Source organism: Rattus norvegicus, chromosome 7 (assembly GCF_036323735.1).
Source record: "Rattus norvegicus strain BN/NHsdMcwi chromosome 7, GRCr8, whole genome shotgun sequence".
NCBI lineage: Eukaryota > Metazoa > Chordata > Mammalia > Rodentia > Muridae > Rattus > Rattus norvegicus.
In genome coordinates, this window is record NC_086025.1 from 81,577,694 (window position 1) to 81,596,102 (window position 18,409).

The 18,409-nt window shown below is 35.6% G+C and overlaps 1 protein-coding gene across 7 annotated transcripts in view; it reads right to left on the reverse strand.

Moving 5' to 3' along the window:
* Positions 1-18,409, reverse strand: part of Csmd3 (CUB and Sushi multiple domains 3) — a 1,319,129-nt gene that overhangs the window by 940,353 nt on the left and 360,367 nt on the right. The gene's annotated exons all lie outside the window — the stretch shown is intronic.

Consider the following 18,409-nt stretch of genomic DNA (forward strand, 5'->3'; position numbering starts at 1 on the left):
TGCATAAGAGTTCTTGGTGGCTGTGAGATATGCAACAATTTTTCCTATTAACACAAACTAAAGGTAAAATAAAGGAGTCTCTTTTAGCACCAATCCTTATACAGATCCACCACATTTGTAGATTCTTCACAGTAAATAAATTCAGCTTAACTTATTATGCATGAGACATGTTCTATGCCCTAAAAATTCTATTACAAGCCTTAATCATGAAAGCTCAGCCTACTTTTCATTAAAATACATGAGCATAAAACTGAAATAGTATCATAACTTTCTTATCCTTAGTCATTTTGCTTTTAGATAACTCTGAGGGATTTAATAGCCTCACTTGCATTTATGCCTTGAACACCCATGTTAGGGTAAGACGAAGGTGGAAATCTTCATTATAAAGTCCATTTTTCCTATTTGGGGGAAGCTAATTTGAAAACATCATGAGTTATCTGAGAGCACTGCATCATTTTCTTATTCTTTTCAGAGAGTAACAGCTAAGCAGAAAGCTCCTAAAAATTCCATCTACCTGTAAATGCTTCAGAAAGCGCCGCTCACGGTTAACCTTCACAAGCGCACTGCGGCTTGCCGGAGACCTAGCCAGGGCTTTTCAATCCGGCAAGGCTAAGCCGACATGACTACCAAAAAACTTGTTTTGAGAATTTCTGGAACAACCTAGATTGCTGAAATGAGGAATATGTGAGGAAGCATTTTCTTTGGTAGGCAGATGATTTTAAAACTGAACATTGAACTTAGTGCCTGTGTCACTATTCTGACAATTTAATAACAGTATTTTTGATGTATACATTTATATGTAATATATTTTGTTGAACAGTTATGGCTCTTGGATTCCTAAATTATTCTCAAAATTTAATTCCAGAAGTATTCTCTTGTGAATATTTACCTTCCGTGATTTTTAGTTACCTGTCATGAACTCAGTGTGAACAGATTACATTGAAAATTCAAGAGAAACAACAATTTAAAAGTTTTGGTTAAATGCTATTGGATTATACCAAATTATTTTATAAATATTGTCAATTGTTCATAATTCCTAATGTATAGTTCAAACTTTATTATATCGTTCATACATGACTACCCATGATATCCATAGAACTCAGTTTCAAGGCTTTTTCTACCATGCATAGTCCCAAACTGACAGGTGGTCAAGATATTTACAAAGGGAGCAATTAAATAGTTTTGTGTTAACTTATATAAATGCCAGAGCACTCACATGTAAACTGTCCATATCACTCAGAGGCTTACTAGGTTACTTATAATAAATACATCACAGAGTCTATATGAATAGAAGTTATTCTTTAATTGATGGAATAATTACAGGAAACAGAAGAGGTCAGTATAAGTGCCAAAAGATGTGTATTTTTCAAATATTACAATCTGATTTTAGTTGTTGGCCTGTATATATAGCCCACTGATATAGTGGGTCAGCAATAAATGACCAATCACTAGTATATGCATGACTCAGTGGTATGTGGTTTCAGATATCTACTGGTTGGATTAGAACACACATGTGAGGAAAAACTATAACATTCTTGAACATATCTCTATGATTGTAAGAAATAATTTCACAATTCTTAAGTAAGTATATTTTAAATTATATACTATTATTATATTCATGCTATTTATTTGGGTTAATTCCACTCACAAAGGAGTATCTCATTAATCATCCAACTACCTGAGATATGGTTAATAATTAATGGATGCTAGGGGAGGAGGAGTACTTTTTTGATGAAATGAGTGGGTATATGAAGATGTATAAGAATAGGCTAAAATCATCAATGGGAGGGAAGGCCCTTTGTCCTGCAAAGGCTTGATGCCCCAGCACACAGAGGTGCTAGAACAGTGAGGTAAAAATGGGTGAGTGGGTAGAGGAACACCCCCATAGATACAAAGAGGATAAGGGAGAGGGGGATTGGGTGGGGGGAGTGTGTGTATGGGTAACCAGAAAGGTGGATATCATTTGAAATATGAACAAGTAAAATGATTATTAAAAACATATGGGCTGGGCTGGAGAGATGGCTCAGCGGTTAAGAGCACTGACTGCTCTTCCAGAGGTCCTGAGTTCGATTCCCAGCAACCACATGGTGGCTCACAACCATCTGTTATGGAATCCAATACTGTCTTCTGGTGTGTCTGAAAACAGCTACAGTGTACTCACATACATAAAATAAATAAATAAATCTTTAAAAAAAACATATGGGCTAATTACCATTGAGTTTATTAAATCAAATACTTTGAAAGTTAAAATGTTATCTAAAAGAGATTTTGAAGAACAGACAAATATTTAGAATATGAAAAATAATTCATATTTGCACAAGCTAGACTTATAAAATGGTCAGAGAGAGAGAGAGAGAAAATATGATTTCCAAAATAGGTGAGTAAATGAAGAATTAGTTTGGTATGAATAAACTTGAGTTAAATTTTTTCAGAAAATTATTCCATTAAAATAAAATAATTTACCACATTTCATAGTTGTTTGGAATATATACAATAATATCTATCATTAAATCTTAATTTTCTTATATTTTAGAGAATTTTACTAGTTTTGATTAGCTTACTTTTTGTAAAATGAGGATTCAGGAACAACTATATTATATTAACTCATATATAGACAAAAATCAATATACTTAGAAGTGACACTCTCCATTTGAACTCCCTTCTTTGCCTTTCCTGGCTATGCTCCATGGATAATGTCAGTTTCATCCTTCATTGCCATATAATGTAGCCAGTCAAACCTTTGCCTTTACAACTAAGTTGTCATATATAAGTCATCAACCTCCCAAAATGCCACTGCTGAAATTGCAGTGTGAAAAATCTCACACTGGACTCAGAGCACTGCAGAGGTTTCCTCCCATTCTTCAGTTGTCTCTTTCTTAAATAAATCCTGGACTCTAACAGAATCTTATCATCTCCTGTTTTATAACAATGTGCTTTTTGTGATTTTCTTTGTAGTGAAAGCAGAAACTGCCAGAAAGAATGTGACAATGTTTCTAGTCATGAAAGTATAAACTCATAGGCACCAGGTCTTTCTTCTTTCTTCTTTCCTAAGTGGTCACAGTTTCTTCTCTCTTAAATAGAGGCCAGTCACCATTGGAGGGAATTGAATAATTCAAGCACAGGGCTTTAGGATTACATTTGGGGACAATGCTTAGATGGAAGGAGTAAATAAGAATAGTAAAGATTAGAGTTTCAGATTATAGAGGCTCTGGAGAATATTCATGAGTGTTTTAAGCAGGTGGAGGAGAAGTGATGGTGCAAGGAGATGAGGTTATGATACAGTGAGAACCCCTTAGTAATCAGGATTATACAGAGAGTTGATAAATATATAATGTCTAATAAGGTCACAAAGTGATATACATATAATTACATGATATATTAAGCTTATTTCTCATCACTGTGCAGATACCTAAAACAAGAACTTAAGAGAAAGGAGATTTACTTTGACTAATAATTTGAAATGGAGAAGTCCACATGGTATGGTTGTGGTGGTTGGTCTACTGGGAGAATGGCATACCTTGATCATATCTCAGTGGTTCAGGATAAAAGAAATAGGGTTGTTTTGTTTTGTTTAAGAACTGGAGCAGCAAACTACCTCCAAATGGACATGAGATCCCATTGGTTCCACAGCTTCTTCAAACAGTGAAAATAGTTGAGAAAAACATACTGAAAACATTTAGTAATAAATAAGTCCAATAAAACCACAACAAATGTACACAGATTTTATCCTTGAAATTGAAATGTATCATTGTATAAAATATACTCAGATTTAACATTTCATATAGGTACCATTTTTCTTTACTTTTATGTGTCTAGTTAGTATTCAGAACTGTACTGGAGTATAGATATCCAACAGTATATTTGAGATAGAATTGTTTCTATTTAAACAGAATCTGACTACACAGCACAGACTAATGATGATATTTTAATCTAGTCTCTATTTTTCAGAGTGATAGGACTGCAGGATGTGCCACTATAGAGAATTCAAGCTCTAAATTTGGGAGTGAAAATAAATATTTTTTCAAGACCGTACTAATAATTAGAACACTATGTGCTTTAATAAATATGCAGGAAAACAATGTAAAAATTTAATAACGTTTATTTTCATAAAAGATACAAGGCATATTTTCCAATAAGAAGAATTTGTATCTAAAATAAAGTGATAAAATTTCACATTTATATGGCTCTGACTTTTCTGCAAAATTTGAAATTTCTTTTTTCCTTATTTGCCTGACATTTTTTAATTTTAGTTTCATTCATATGTAAACTTTTCCTCATTGCTGAGGCAGCTTTAGATGAATTAAAAATTGCTTTTTGCTAAACAGAAAAAATTTTCTTTAGAACAAAGAAAAAGAAAAATACAAAAATAGAAGACATAAATAGAATACAATAGCAGATTTATTATATTGATTATGTCAACTTAGAACATTTCTCTTTAATGGAAAGGTAAAATTACATACTAACACAAATTGTAGTAGCTATATGCTGCTTTAAAAAAATTTCAGTATGGGATATGTTTTATATCAACATGGATTTCATTAATTTTCCTGAGTTAAATATGGGCGTACAAACACACACACACACACACACACACACACACACACACACACGCACACGCGCGCGCACACACACACACACACTCACTCACGCAAACATTTGAAAATGCCAAATTGTTAATAGTGAAAAGTTGAGTTGCAGAAAGGAGGAACTCTAAAAGGCATTGAGAGATTAGAATTTGAATTAGAGCTGGAGAGACTGTTCAACATTTAAAAGCATATTTGCTCATGCAGAGGAAACAGTTTCAGTTCCCCACCCCCTCAGCTTAGCTTTCTACAGTTCCAAGGAATTCAGTGCACCTTTCTAGCCTTTAGGGGGCAGTAAAACACACATGCTGCACAGATGGATGCAAACACACGTGGATGCCAATATACATACACATAAAATAAAAGATAATTCCAATAATTTGAAATTAGTAAAATTGATTATAATCTTGAGTTAGATTATTTAGTTAGAAAAGTGGTTTTTTTTTTTGCTTAAGCATCTGAAATAAGTTCAACCCCCAATACCCACATTAAAAAATAAAACAAACAAACAAACAAACAAACAAAAAAACAGATTTATCAGTGTGCACTTGCAACATTAGTGCTTGAGGAAAAGAGACAGGCATCTCATGGCAGGAACTTCTCTGGTTGGTGAGTCAAGCAAGATCTATGGTAAACTCCAGATTTAGTAAGGGATGCTTTCTAAAACAAAACAACAACAACAACAACGGAGAGTGATTGAGGACAACAATGTCAAATTCAGGGAGGAGGAGGGGAAGAACGAAAAGGGGGAGGTGAAGAGGGAGAGAAGAGAGTTGAGAGAGATACTGCAATCTGCTGTATGTCTCCTTGTTCGTTTTCAGAAGAGCAGTCTGGGCAGAAGGCTTTTGTTAAACTCTTCAATCTCTTATATTCTTTCATTTTGTTAAAAGCCTAGTAGGCTCGTATGAAAAGTTGCAGGTAGGTGAAAGGAGAATTTCATGAGTGCCTTGTCACCTTTCCTTTTTTGTCCCTCTGAATGTCTAGACTTCAAACTTAGTAGTTCAATCTTGAAACATGATCTTGGTAATAAACACAGCCTACAAACAATAGCATGGATGCATCATGAGTATTTGATTTTGGGGTCCTGGATAAAACGGTTATACAATCCTTCATAATTTATATTGTGGCAAAGCATTGTGTGATTCCATGTATTTGTAAATTTTCCTTTTTCTGCTTATCTAATCAAGACTAGTGAATGCTGCTTCAATCAATATACCCAATAAATATCAGAAAAATCACTTTCAATATTTCTAAAACAACAAAACCATTTTTTAATTTCACAATCAAACCTAGCCACTTAAGACATATATGTATGTGGTTCTAAGAATTATGCATAGCATAAGAGTCAAGTTCTAAGATTTTGTTAGCTTCATAAAAAAACATATGCACAAAAAGAACTAAGAGAGCAAATGATTATTAACAAAACTGAAAAATTGGAGAACAATGAAGAATAAATAAAGAGCAAGTTCCAAATAAAAGAATACAAGTGACAACTAGTGAAAAAGTATAAAACAATGGATGAATAAAAAAGCAGAGGAGACCTCAATGTGCTCAGAAAAGTGGGGCAGAAATACTACCTACAAAAATCAGAAAAGATATAATCAGAAAATAATGAGCAAAAGACTCCAGTGTCACGGGGCTGATAGGATCAAATGCTGCAGATAAATCAAATTCAGGTAAGTATTAAATTAGGAATTGAAAGGTTATTGGTCATTTTGTAAAATACATTTAAAGAGAAATATTGGGAACAAACCCAGTTATGTCTATTTGAAGATTGATCACTCATACAGCAAAACTTGATGCACAGAGAATATTAAGAAAATCAGAAGGATGAACCTTAGTAGGTGAGAAAGAAATGGGTTTGATCTAGAAGCAATGTCTAGATAGAGTACTCAGTACTGATTGGAAATCTACACGTGTAAATTTATCAACATATATCTGAATGGCAAGTATCATTTTAACAAAAGGTAAAATGTGAAATAATTCAAGTTAATCGAAACATATTACAGAAATTTCTTCATTCTTAATATAAATAACATTAACATACACTTTTCTCTGGTAAAATCTGAATGCTCTTTTTCCATTAATGCCTGATCTTGATAATTATAGTCATTCTTTAGTGCCAGACAGCATTTAGCTTTTATCAGCTTATCAACTGTAATTCCAGTTTTAAACTCCTTATCACAATTCAGTCACATATTCATAAAGCTGAGGCATATGCTTCTGAAAATATGGATCAAATTAGTACTCACTCAACATTTTAACTGGACTCCATTTTTTTCCTCTGATCTCAATGTGTTAAGTTTTTCTACCTTTCTTTCAATAATATCAGTTCTTCGGTCATCAAATCTAAAATCTTCACTATTCTAGAATCCTTCCTGAGGAGTTCTGATTTTCAGGCTTCACCTCCTTTCCCACCTAATTTTCCTGTTGCTGTGATGTTCTACTTCATTTCAAAAATACGCCTTTAGAATAAAGATTAGACACTATCACAATTTTAACCTTGTTAAAATGGTTGCCCTAGCTCACTCTGTTATCTTTTCTTGTTTACTCTCTGATGAGACATTCCCTTTAGAATAAAAAGAAAAACCTTAATTCTAACAATTAAGAAACAAAAGAGCAAAAGTTTAAATAGAAAAACTTTGAGGGGCTGGAGATCAACAGTTCAGAGTTGCTTTTGCGAAGATCCATCACCCACGTGGTAGCTTAGAACAACCCACATTTCCAGCATTTTTGGCATTTGTTGATCTTTTCAGACTTCCTAAGGCACTACGTAAGCACGTGGCACTTGGACATTGATACAGACAAATCTTATGTATTTAAAATAAAAATGGATTCTCTAAAAATGTTTTTCTGCCAAGACTGAACCCCCCAGTGAAAGTGATTGTTGCGGGGAGGGCAGTAATGGGGGGAGGATGGGGAGGGGAACACCCATATAGAAGGGGAGGGGGAGGGGCTAGGGGGATGTAGGCCCGGAAACCGGGAAGGGGAATAACAATCGAAATGTAAATAAGAAATACTCAAGTTAATAAAGATAAAAAAATATTTTTTTCCAGATCAGTCCAACCCATTTCCATTTCTTTATATATCTTTCTTATAAAATTCCCTGACAGGTTATTTTGAGTGAACTGTCCAACACAACTTCCCTTTGTCTTCATACAACTCCAGTTAAACGCACCCATAAAATTGACTCATCAAGACGACCACATCCTATGACATCCTGCTCCTAAAGCCGTGGGCAGTTGGAAAAAGAGTATTTTTTTAGCGAATCATCCACATTTGAAGATCCATTAGATGCATATGGCATTTTGTGCATTGAAGGAGATCTCAGTTCAGTTTCAAACAAACAAATATCCTTAAGAGAGACAACTGAGCAGTAGCTTGGAGGTTTCCTCACCGGACTTGAACATCTTTATTATGTTATTTTCTTCCCATTTGACTCAAGTTAAATATCCTTTACTTACCACCTCAACTTTGCCAAATTTTGGTGGTGAAATTCCCTAGTGCTTAGTATTTGTTTTGTTTTCATTCATGATTTTTTGAATTTTTTTTCATTTTCTTATTGGTTAATTTATTTATTTACGTTTCAAAAGATATCCCCTTTTCCAGTGTCTCCTCCACAAGCCCTCTATTCCCTCCTGACTACCCCCTGCCTCTATGAGGCTGCTCCTCCAGGAGCCCACTGACTCCTGCCTCAGTGGCCTAGCACTCCTGGGTCATTAAGCCTCCACAGGACCAAGGGGTGCCCCTCCCAGTGATCCCAGATAAGGCAATCCTCTGCTACATATCATATCCAGCTGGAACTGTGGGTCCCCCCACCCCACTGCTGAGTACTCTTTGGTTGGTGGTTTAGTCCCTGGGAGTTATGGAGGGTCTGGTTAGTTGATATTGTTCTTCTTATGGGGTTGTTCTGCCTTGGGATCCCCGAGCTCAGTCTGATATTTGGCTGTATACATCTGCATTTGTCTTGGTAAAGGTCTGGCAGAGTCACTCAGGGAACAGCCATAACAGGCTCCTGTCAGCACTTTTTTTCTGGGTTTGGTGTCTGTATATGGAATGGATCCATAGATGGGGCAGTGTCTGGATGGCCTTTCCTTCAGTTACTGCTCCACTCTTTGTCCCTTCATTTCCTTTTGACAGGAGGAATTCTGGATTAATATCTTTGAGGTGGGTGGGTGGTCCCATCCCTCAACCAAGTTAATGCCTATCCACTACATATGGTCTGTACAGGTTTTATCTCCACTTTGTTGGCTATTTCGGCCAATGTCTTCTCTGTTGGGTTCTGGGACCCTTTTGAGTTTCTGGCCCTTGGGACCGTCTAGCGGCTACACCTAGTTTCCCTTCCCCAGGGCTACACACCTACTTTCAAACTTCTGACCCTCTGCCTCACAAGATTATTCTCTTCCCTCTTCTGAGTAGGACTGTAGCATCCACACTTTGGTGTGATCTTCTTTCTTCCTGGGTTTCATATGGTCTCATATGGTCTGTGAGTTGTATCAGGCGTATTCTGAGCTTCTTTTTGGCTAACATCCTCTTATCAGTGAGTACATAACATGTGTGTATGGTTACCTTATTGTAACTGGGGTGTGTGTGTGTGTGTGTGTGTGTGTGTGTGTGTGTGTGTGTGTGTGTCTGGTTACCTTATTCACAAAATCACAAAATGGTTATTTTCAAGTTCCATCCATTTGTCTGCAAACTTCAAGAAGTCATTCTTCTTAATAGCTGAGTAGTACTCCATAGTGTAAATGCATCACATAGTCTTTATCTATTCTTCTATGTTCTTGAGGGACATCTGGGTTGTTTGCAGCTCTGCCTATTGTAAACAAGCCTGCTGTGAACATAATGGAGCATGTGTCCTTGTTATATGTTGGAGCATCTTTTGTGTGTATGCCCAGGAGTGGTGGGCTAGGTACTCTATTCTACTTTTAAAGGGAACAGTAACTTCTGAATTGTTAGGTTCTAATTTGTAGCTTGAAACCGTCTTCTAAAACATGTCCTGCCCCTGTATGCAAAAGCTACCTACTTATACACTAGCTATCTCAAAATGTATTCCACCAAATTGTCTTCTTAGACGTCTTCCCATCACTAATGTGTATTGAACTCATACAATCATTAAAGCCAGAATGTTTTAGAACTCTCATCTCTTTCCTTTCTCTAACCTGACATCTGCATTTCCAAAAAATGCTAACACCTCATACTAGAATTTTAATGAATTTTTCATATCCATTTGACAGCCTTTTTATAGATATCGTTAGTTTTAACCTATATCATGACTATTGATAACAGACTTTATCTACAGTTTATTGTCTATAGAGCAGACAGAAAAATATTTCTGTCTAAATGATCAATTCTACAATGTCACTATGATGCCAAAACAGTTAAGGACTCACCATACTGCCAATGAGTCTTGACTTAGGCACGGCCATTTCCTGTTTTCTTTTATAATTTCTGTGCATGTCTGCCCTTCAGGTATCACAGCAGTCTAGCACAGTGAAGCCCATGTATTGTATGTATATTTCTCTGCTAACAATTTCACCAGAATTACTCATTCCTGAGATCTGTTAGGTATCTATCCTTACCTGAAGACAATCACAGATCCCATGATTTAAGCTCAGCAGCCAAGTCAGCAAATCACAACATTCCTGCTTTTCTCAATGTCTCTATGTCCTTTTCACATTTTTATTATTTTTATCATATTGGTTTATACTCATTGTATGAAGTGAAAGGTTTTAGTAGATAATTTCAATGAAATAGATTACATATCTAACTATATTCACTATACAAACTATCCTATTCTTCATATGCAAATTTTTATTATGCAGAGTATTTATATATACATTTTGGGACATACAAGTGAGAAAAATCTCACATACTCATTCACATTTGTTATAATTTTTTGTTTGTTCACTTTTTTGTTTGCTAGGCCTTCATACAGGGCTGAAATAAATTCTATATACATTTTTATTTTAATTTTCCTGATTGCTAATTATATGAAACTTCTATTCATATGAATCTTAAGCAGTTTTCTTTATAAATACATTTTTAAATACATTTAATAAGGTGCCATGTTCTTGAAAATTTCACACAAAATGCAAATGCATTCCTTTTATTCTTCTGCCCAGGATCTCTTATTTCTCTCATATTCCTGAAAGGTTTTGGCGTTTTTTGTTTGTTTATTTTTTGTTTTTGTTTTTAAACAGATGACTGCATCCAGAACTCCATCATAATGCACTCTTCTAATATTTTCAGATCATCAAGCCTTCTGTTAAAGCATTTGACATGGTTTGATTTGGGTTGGGTATGAGAGAGATGTGATTTAGATTTATTGCTCTATATGTGGGTATCTAGGTTTCTCAACATTATGTTTTGGAGATGCTGAATTTTATCTACTACATTATGTTAGTTTTTATTTTTTTTTCACGTGGACAGGTTTAATGAGAGAAGAGTAGAAGGGGAGAGGAATAGAGGCCAGCCATGAGCAGGTGGAGGGAAGAGGGGAGGGGAATTGGGAGAGAAGGGACAAAGGGGAAGAAAGGAAGAGGGGAAGAGGGGAAGAGCAAGAGCAAGAGAGCAAGCTAAAGAGAAGAGCTACATTAGCTTTTAAATGAAAGCTCCAAAAATCATAGCTGTGTGTGTTAATTTCTTGGTCCTATAACTTCGTTATACCATTTAATTGGCAGATGTATGTGTAGGAAGGAAGGAGCATATTGTATTTATTAATATAGCCCTTTAATACAATTTTGAAGTAATGTATCACAGTACTTCTTTATTCTTTCCTTTGGCTTTCAATTATTTGAACTTCCAGGTGAATTTTTCATGGTTTCCCGTTACTGTCAATTTCACTGGAGTTTTCATATGGATTGAACTGAATCCACAGATCACTTCATCATAGAGACATTTTCTGTTTTATAATACTTGTATTATTTAAAATAACATTAAAATATATTTTGATCATATTTCCCCATCTCCCAATTTCTTTCAAATCATCTCACAATTCCTGAGTATCCAACTTTAAATTCTTTTTTTTTTACATTTTAATCATTTTATTCATTTTCATTTCAAATGATATCCCTCTTCCCAGTTACCCCTCCACAAATTCCCCATCCCATGCCCCGTCTCCCAACTTTCCTTTGCTTCTATGAGGGTGCTCCTCTACCTGCTCATCCACTCCCACCTCATCACTCTAGCATAGCCCTGTGCTGGGGCATCAAGCCTTGACAGGACCTAGGTCTCCCCATTGACGTCCAACAAGTCCATCCTTTGCTACATACGCACCTAGAGCCATGGATCACTCCATGTATACTCTTTGGTTGGTAATTTAGTCTCTAGGAGCTCTGGGTGGTCTGGTTACTTAATATTGTTCTTCCTAAGGAGAACAATATCCCCTTCAGCTCCTTCACTACTTCTCTTGGAGTCCCTGGATTCACTCTGACGGTTGGGTATAAGCATCTGCATCTGTATTGGTCAGGTGCTAGTAGAACTTCTCAGAGAACAACCATACCAGGCTTGTGACAGCAAGTGCTTCTTGGCATCAGTGATAATGTGATTTGGAGTCTGCAGATGGGATGGATTCCTGGGAGAGGTGGTTTCTGGGTGACCTTTCCTTCAGACTCTGTTCCGTTTTTGGCCCTGTCATTTCTTTGGACAGTAACATTTCTGGGTTAACAATTTTGAGATGGGTGGAAATAACTCTTAATAATATTGTTTAAACTCATAGATCAGTGTCTTACTCAGCTATCATCAGAAAAGCTTCCTCCGACAGTAGATGGGAACAAAAACCTGAGACCTACAACTGAATAATGTGCAGAGGTGAGGGATCTTCTAGCAATCGGTTCTTATTCAGAGACAAACAAAAACAATTCAACAACAAATTCAATAAAACACTCCTTCCCCTAATTCAGAAAAAGAAGAACAACAAAGAATGCGCTCTCTCTCTCTCCCTCTCTCTCTCTCTCTCTCTCTCTCTCTCTCTCTCTCTCTCTCTTCCCCCCCCACCACCACCACCAATAATAAAACCCCATCATGTTTGTGAACTACTTCTGAACATGTGGCCTCCCTTGGAGTAGGTAATATACCCACTGCCAATTAATTGGAGAAAACTGATTTTTTTCTTCTTCCTGAAGATATAAATGACAGTTCAGTTGTTATCCTTTCTCATAGTTGCTAGGTTTTACTTATTTATTTATTTATTTATTTATTTATTTATTTATTTATTTATTCATTCATTCACTTTTTGAAAAATATAACTCAATAAAATAAGTTAAAATAAACTGCTATCTTAAAGTTGTACAAAATAAACTACCAGAAGGAAATGTGTCTAACAAATGCACACGAATCAGTACCTGCTTGTTCACAAACTCAGGAATCCCATAAAAACACTAAACCAGAAACTGTAACATAAACACAGAGGCCCTGTAGTATGGACGGGGTCTGTGCGTACTTCTTCAGTGTGAGTTGCTATGAGATTGGTTGGTGTTGATTTAGAGGCCTTGTTTCTTTTGTGTCCTCTCCCCCTCTTGCTCTTACCTTCCTTCTGCCTCCTCTTCAGCAGGTTTCTCTGAACTCTGAGGAGAGAGATCTGACAGAGGCATCTCCTTTAGGACTGCGTGTCTCAAATTCTCTCACTCGCTGCCTAATGTCTGAGCTCTATATTTGTTCTCATCTTCTGCAAAAGGCAGGGTCTTTAACTAAGCCTGAACAATGAATGTCATAGAATATCATTAGGGGTTATTTAATCACTATATGTTGTATTTTTTTTAAAAAAATTTTTTTATTTATTACATCACTACTGGTTTCCCTTCCCTTCCCTTCCCTCCCCCCTAGCCTCTTCTCTTGTCCTTGTTCTCTTCCCCTCAGAGAAGAGCAGGCCTCCCAGGGGCATCAACCAAACACCACATAACAAGTTGTAATAAGACCAGGCATATGCCATCACATCAAGGCCAGACAAATTGATCCAGTAGGAGGAAAAGGGTTCCATAAGAAGACAGATGGGTCAGGAACAGCCTCACTCGCATTGCTAGAATTCCTAGAAGAATACCAAGCTACTTGGCTATAATGTATATACAGAAAACCTAGGTTACACCTGTCCAGGCTTTGTGATCTTTGCTAGTTTTCATGAATCCCAGTCAATTGATTCTGTGGATCATGTTCTCCTAGTAAATCCCTGAGACTTCTGGTTCCCCTGTTCCTTTCTCCCTTCTCAACAGGGCTTCATAAGTTCTGCCTAATGTTAGGCTGTGGAAGTCTGCACAGATTCCCTGAAATTGTTGGATAATGTCTCGCTGGTGTGTTTGATGTAGATTTTGCTAGGCTCCAGTCCCAGAACACAATGCAGGCAGGAACGCTTGTGGCAGAAGGTATTGTGGCTTTGGTTGGCATCTTAAGCCCTTCATTTGCACCCTTGCCTGGTTACAAAAGATGGCCAGTTCAGACACAGTGTCCCACCAATACTAGGATACATTGCTAGTTTTGTGGGTTTTTTGCAGTTTTCATTACACAAGGTTTTCACCCCACAGGTTTTAACCTCAAAATGTTGCCAATTTCAATAAATTATCCCAGCATTTTCTTCCTCATCCCAATTTTATCCCTCCTGTTCCCAACCCCAATACCAATCATCTCTAGTCTACCTGCAAAATTTTTATATTTCCCCTTCCCTGAGAGATCCATATACCTCCTTAAGCCTTCCTTACGTCTATGTCTTTGATTGGATTCTGTTGTTCAGCATGTCTCTTTTATGCCAATACCATACAGTTTTTATTATGACAATTTTTTAGACCAGTATCATTTGATTTTACCCTGGGTCACTGGGCTGTAGTCTCAGTTTCTTGGTCACATAAGTCATATCCTTGATGGGTTCCATCTCATGGACTGTGCTTTAAGTCAAAACGGATTTACTGGTTGGTTATTCCACAGGTTTCATTCCACCATTGACCTATCATATCTTGCAGGCAGGATACCACTCTAGATAAACGATTTCTGACTGGGTTGGCAATTAGCTCTTTTAATAGTGTACAGAACATTTTCCTATATTTAAGATTGTGGAAAATAGGGGTTAAGGGTCTCTATGCAAGTACTTGATGGGCATTAGCATGCCCAGTGTGTGTGTGTGTGTGTGTGTGTGTGTGTGTGTGTGTGTGTGTGTGTGTGTGTGTGTGTTAGCAATAGGGTGTTGCTATACTTTGTGGAGAATGACCTGTCCTGGCAACAGCCTCAGTAAACTAGGATCCTTGTGGAATCCTGTTGGCTAACAACTCAAATAGGTATAACTCAATTGCTGCACTGGAAGCATCATTTGGTGACAAGAGATGGACAGTTGGGTCCCTACCTGTCTCCTGCAATGTTTCACAATTCCTTTTAGTTCACATTCATAGATTCGTATATTTTAGGAATTCTGCTAAATGTACTTTAAGAGAAAAAATCTATGAGTAAAGCTTTTTATGAGCTTAAATATCTATACAATATAATTTATAAAACATCAAAGAAAGAAGTTGAAATCACTAGAAGAAGCAGAGATATCCCATTTCTGAGCATGAATAAAATTAGCAGCATAAAAAATGGTAATACCATCACTTTAATTACAGATGATGTGATAATATACATAAGTGACTGAAAAAATTCCATAAGGAAGGACTTTTAGTTAATTAACCCTTGCAGCAAAGTAGAGCAAAATGAACTCACAAAAATCAGTAGCCACCTTATATACAAACAAGTGGTCTAAGAAATAAATCAGCAAAAACTGAATTTTAAATGGCTCAATAATATAAAACTTTTTGTAATACCGCTATACAAGCAATTGAAAAACTTGTATAATAAAAGATTAAAAGATTTAAGTCATTGAAGAAGATATGAGAAGATGAAACTGTCTCCCATGCTCATGGATCAGTAGGATTAACATAATAAAAGCAATCTACATATTAAATATGATTCATAATTGAAACACAATTCTTCATAGATCTTGAGAGAACAGTCCTCAGCTTCACATGGAAACAGATACATTTACACACCACAGGGTAGCAAAAAATAATTCTGAATAACAAAAGAACTTCTTTGCGGTATCACTGTCAATTGACTCAAATATTACAACAAAGCTACAGAAATAAAACAGCGTAATGTTGGCAAAAAGACACCTACAGTTCAACCAAATCTCACTCCAGTAACAAATATAAATTCACACACCTATAGAAACTTGATATTTGGTAAAGAGAACTGAAATATGCATTGGAAAGAGGACAGCATCCTCAAACAAAATAAAATCAGCGGGCAAACTGGATAGCTGAAGTTAGAAGATTCCTGCTAGATTGTTTTATAAGAGGCTACATAAAACTCAGCTCTAGGTGGATCAAGGACAGCAGCAGCGACAACAAAAACAAACAAACAAACAAACAAACAAACAAACAAACAAATATAGCTACATAGACCCAACTCTGGCACAGGAGATGACTTACTGAATAGAACAATGTTAGCACATGCAGTAAGATCAACAATTAACATATTGGACCTCCTGAAACAGAGAAGCTTCCTTCGTTGAACAAAGTTGCAGCTTACAAGGATGAGAAAAGATTTTTAGCAACTCCACATGTAATAAAGGGTTAGTATCCAAAATATCAAAGAACTCGAGAAAATAAATAGCAAGAAAACATAAATGAGATACAGATCTATATAGACAATTATCAACAGAAGGAAGCCGTGGCAGAATGACACAGTAATGTTCAACATCTATAGCCATGAGGAAAATACAAAACAAAACGACTTTTAGATTTTATAGCAAACCCTTCAGACTGGTTAGGATCAACAAAAATGGTATCAGCTCACGGTGGTGAGAATGTTGATTAAGAATGACACTCAACTCTCATTGAGAAATGTGGTTGGAACCAATTTATGGTTTATGCTTTGTAAACAAGGAAGTCATCAATTTTTTGTTAGTGCTGTACCTGTCAAAGCAGACAATGCAACAGACACATGGTAAAATTAACAGAACCCCAGAATGTTACTGATATGAAACAAAAGACATAAAGAGTTAGTGCTATATCCAGAACAGCATGAGTCCATGACTTTCCTGTTGACTCAGGTAAATATACCTGAGTTTTGAAATTATTTGAGCCTAATGATTTAACATATTGAACCTGAAAACAATTCAGAGACTGTTAATATCATTTGTGGCATGAATGATGGCTTGCTTCATCCTCCTGTTCACACTTTAGAATGAGGTTTTAAAGGATATAAGGGAATAGAAAGTTCTATGTAATTCAATCAGAAGAATATCAGTGTTTCAATATTTACACTTTCTCCATTTGACCTCTTTAATGAATTGATCATGCTATGAAAGCAATACATAGATCTTATTCAAGTGTCTTTACAACCTCGCTACTTGAAATAAAGTGTGTCATTGTCATGGCCGTATCTTTATAAAAGCCAGAAAATATTTATTTAGTTGTGTTAAAAGGCTAGGGGTTCAGTTTAACAGTATTAATTGCTGACAATTAACTTTAAACATTGATTTCATAACTAATAACATTTAAAAGAATTGTTATTTATGATATTTAATTGTCTAAGTAATATAGCTCATTAATAGTACTATTTGTTTAAATTTTAATTAGTAGAAATATAACAGTTGGATATTTCTATAATTTTCATGTAATATAAGTTACCTAATTTTTCAGTCAGAGTCACCATATAGTAGAAATCTGGACTTGTCTATATGTATTATAATATGAGAGAGATTAAACATGTATTATTTCCTGAGCAAGAGTAAATAATAAAGCTTGATAACATTTGAAAAAGAAATGAGACAGGAGAGAACCTTGTGATTCTGACCAAGTTAATTAATAAGCAGTTATCTTATTACTCCATATTTCTAAATTTACAAATCAGTGTTGAAAAGTGTGAAGGTAATATGCAGAAGTGTCTTTATCAAGGGAAATAGGGATGTAATGGTTCAGAGCATGTAAGAGCAATATTTAGGTTATAGAGTTTAGAGGAAAAAGGGAGGGATTAGCGTGAGAAGGTTTCCATTTTCTACAATATACCAAGCACATGAATGGTTTGCAAGCATTGGTGGGATCACTTCTGCCTCATAAATACTAAAATTATTAGAAAATCTATTGTCATTATCTAACTTTACATTCATTAAATATGAACCGTTTTAGAACAGTAAATTCTAAAATAGTTTTCTTTAAATCCTCTAACTAGTTAAAACAGGATTAGCCGTGTTTCACTGTAGTTTCATACAAAATTATTGTGGAAGGGGATAAATTGTATGTTTCAATGCACTGAAAGTAGAGATATAAAACATGAGTATGAATTGATGAACTATCTTTGTTCGCTATTAAATGGTTGTATTTCCAATGGAGATTTGCTACAAATTACTGGAAACTCAGCCAACTGTGACTTTTTAAATTACCTATCTAATATCCTTAGCTCATTGGGCCACATTCTGCCCTTTATATTACCTTGGGCCTCAAATCCAAAGTTGACTTTCTTCCAACAGTGCTCATATCGTAGATAATCATAATCATTTTTATCATTTGCTAAAGTCAATAAATAATGCAAGTTTCTACTTCAAGACTATCTACCTTACCATTTCTAATCAGTTACAGAATCATTTTTACTTTAATTCTAATATCTTTCTTTAATTCTAATATCTAATCTTCTAATATCTTTCACCCCTTTGTCTCTTAACAGAATCATAATACTAGCAACTGTGCTCTCCTCTTAGATTTCTGCAATCAACTCTTAAGTGATATTCTTATGGCTAATCATGTCACACTTAAAATTAATTTTACACTCCATAATAACCACTGTTTGACATTTCAGACCTTTGAATTTAA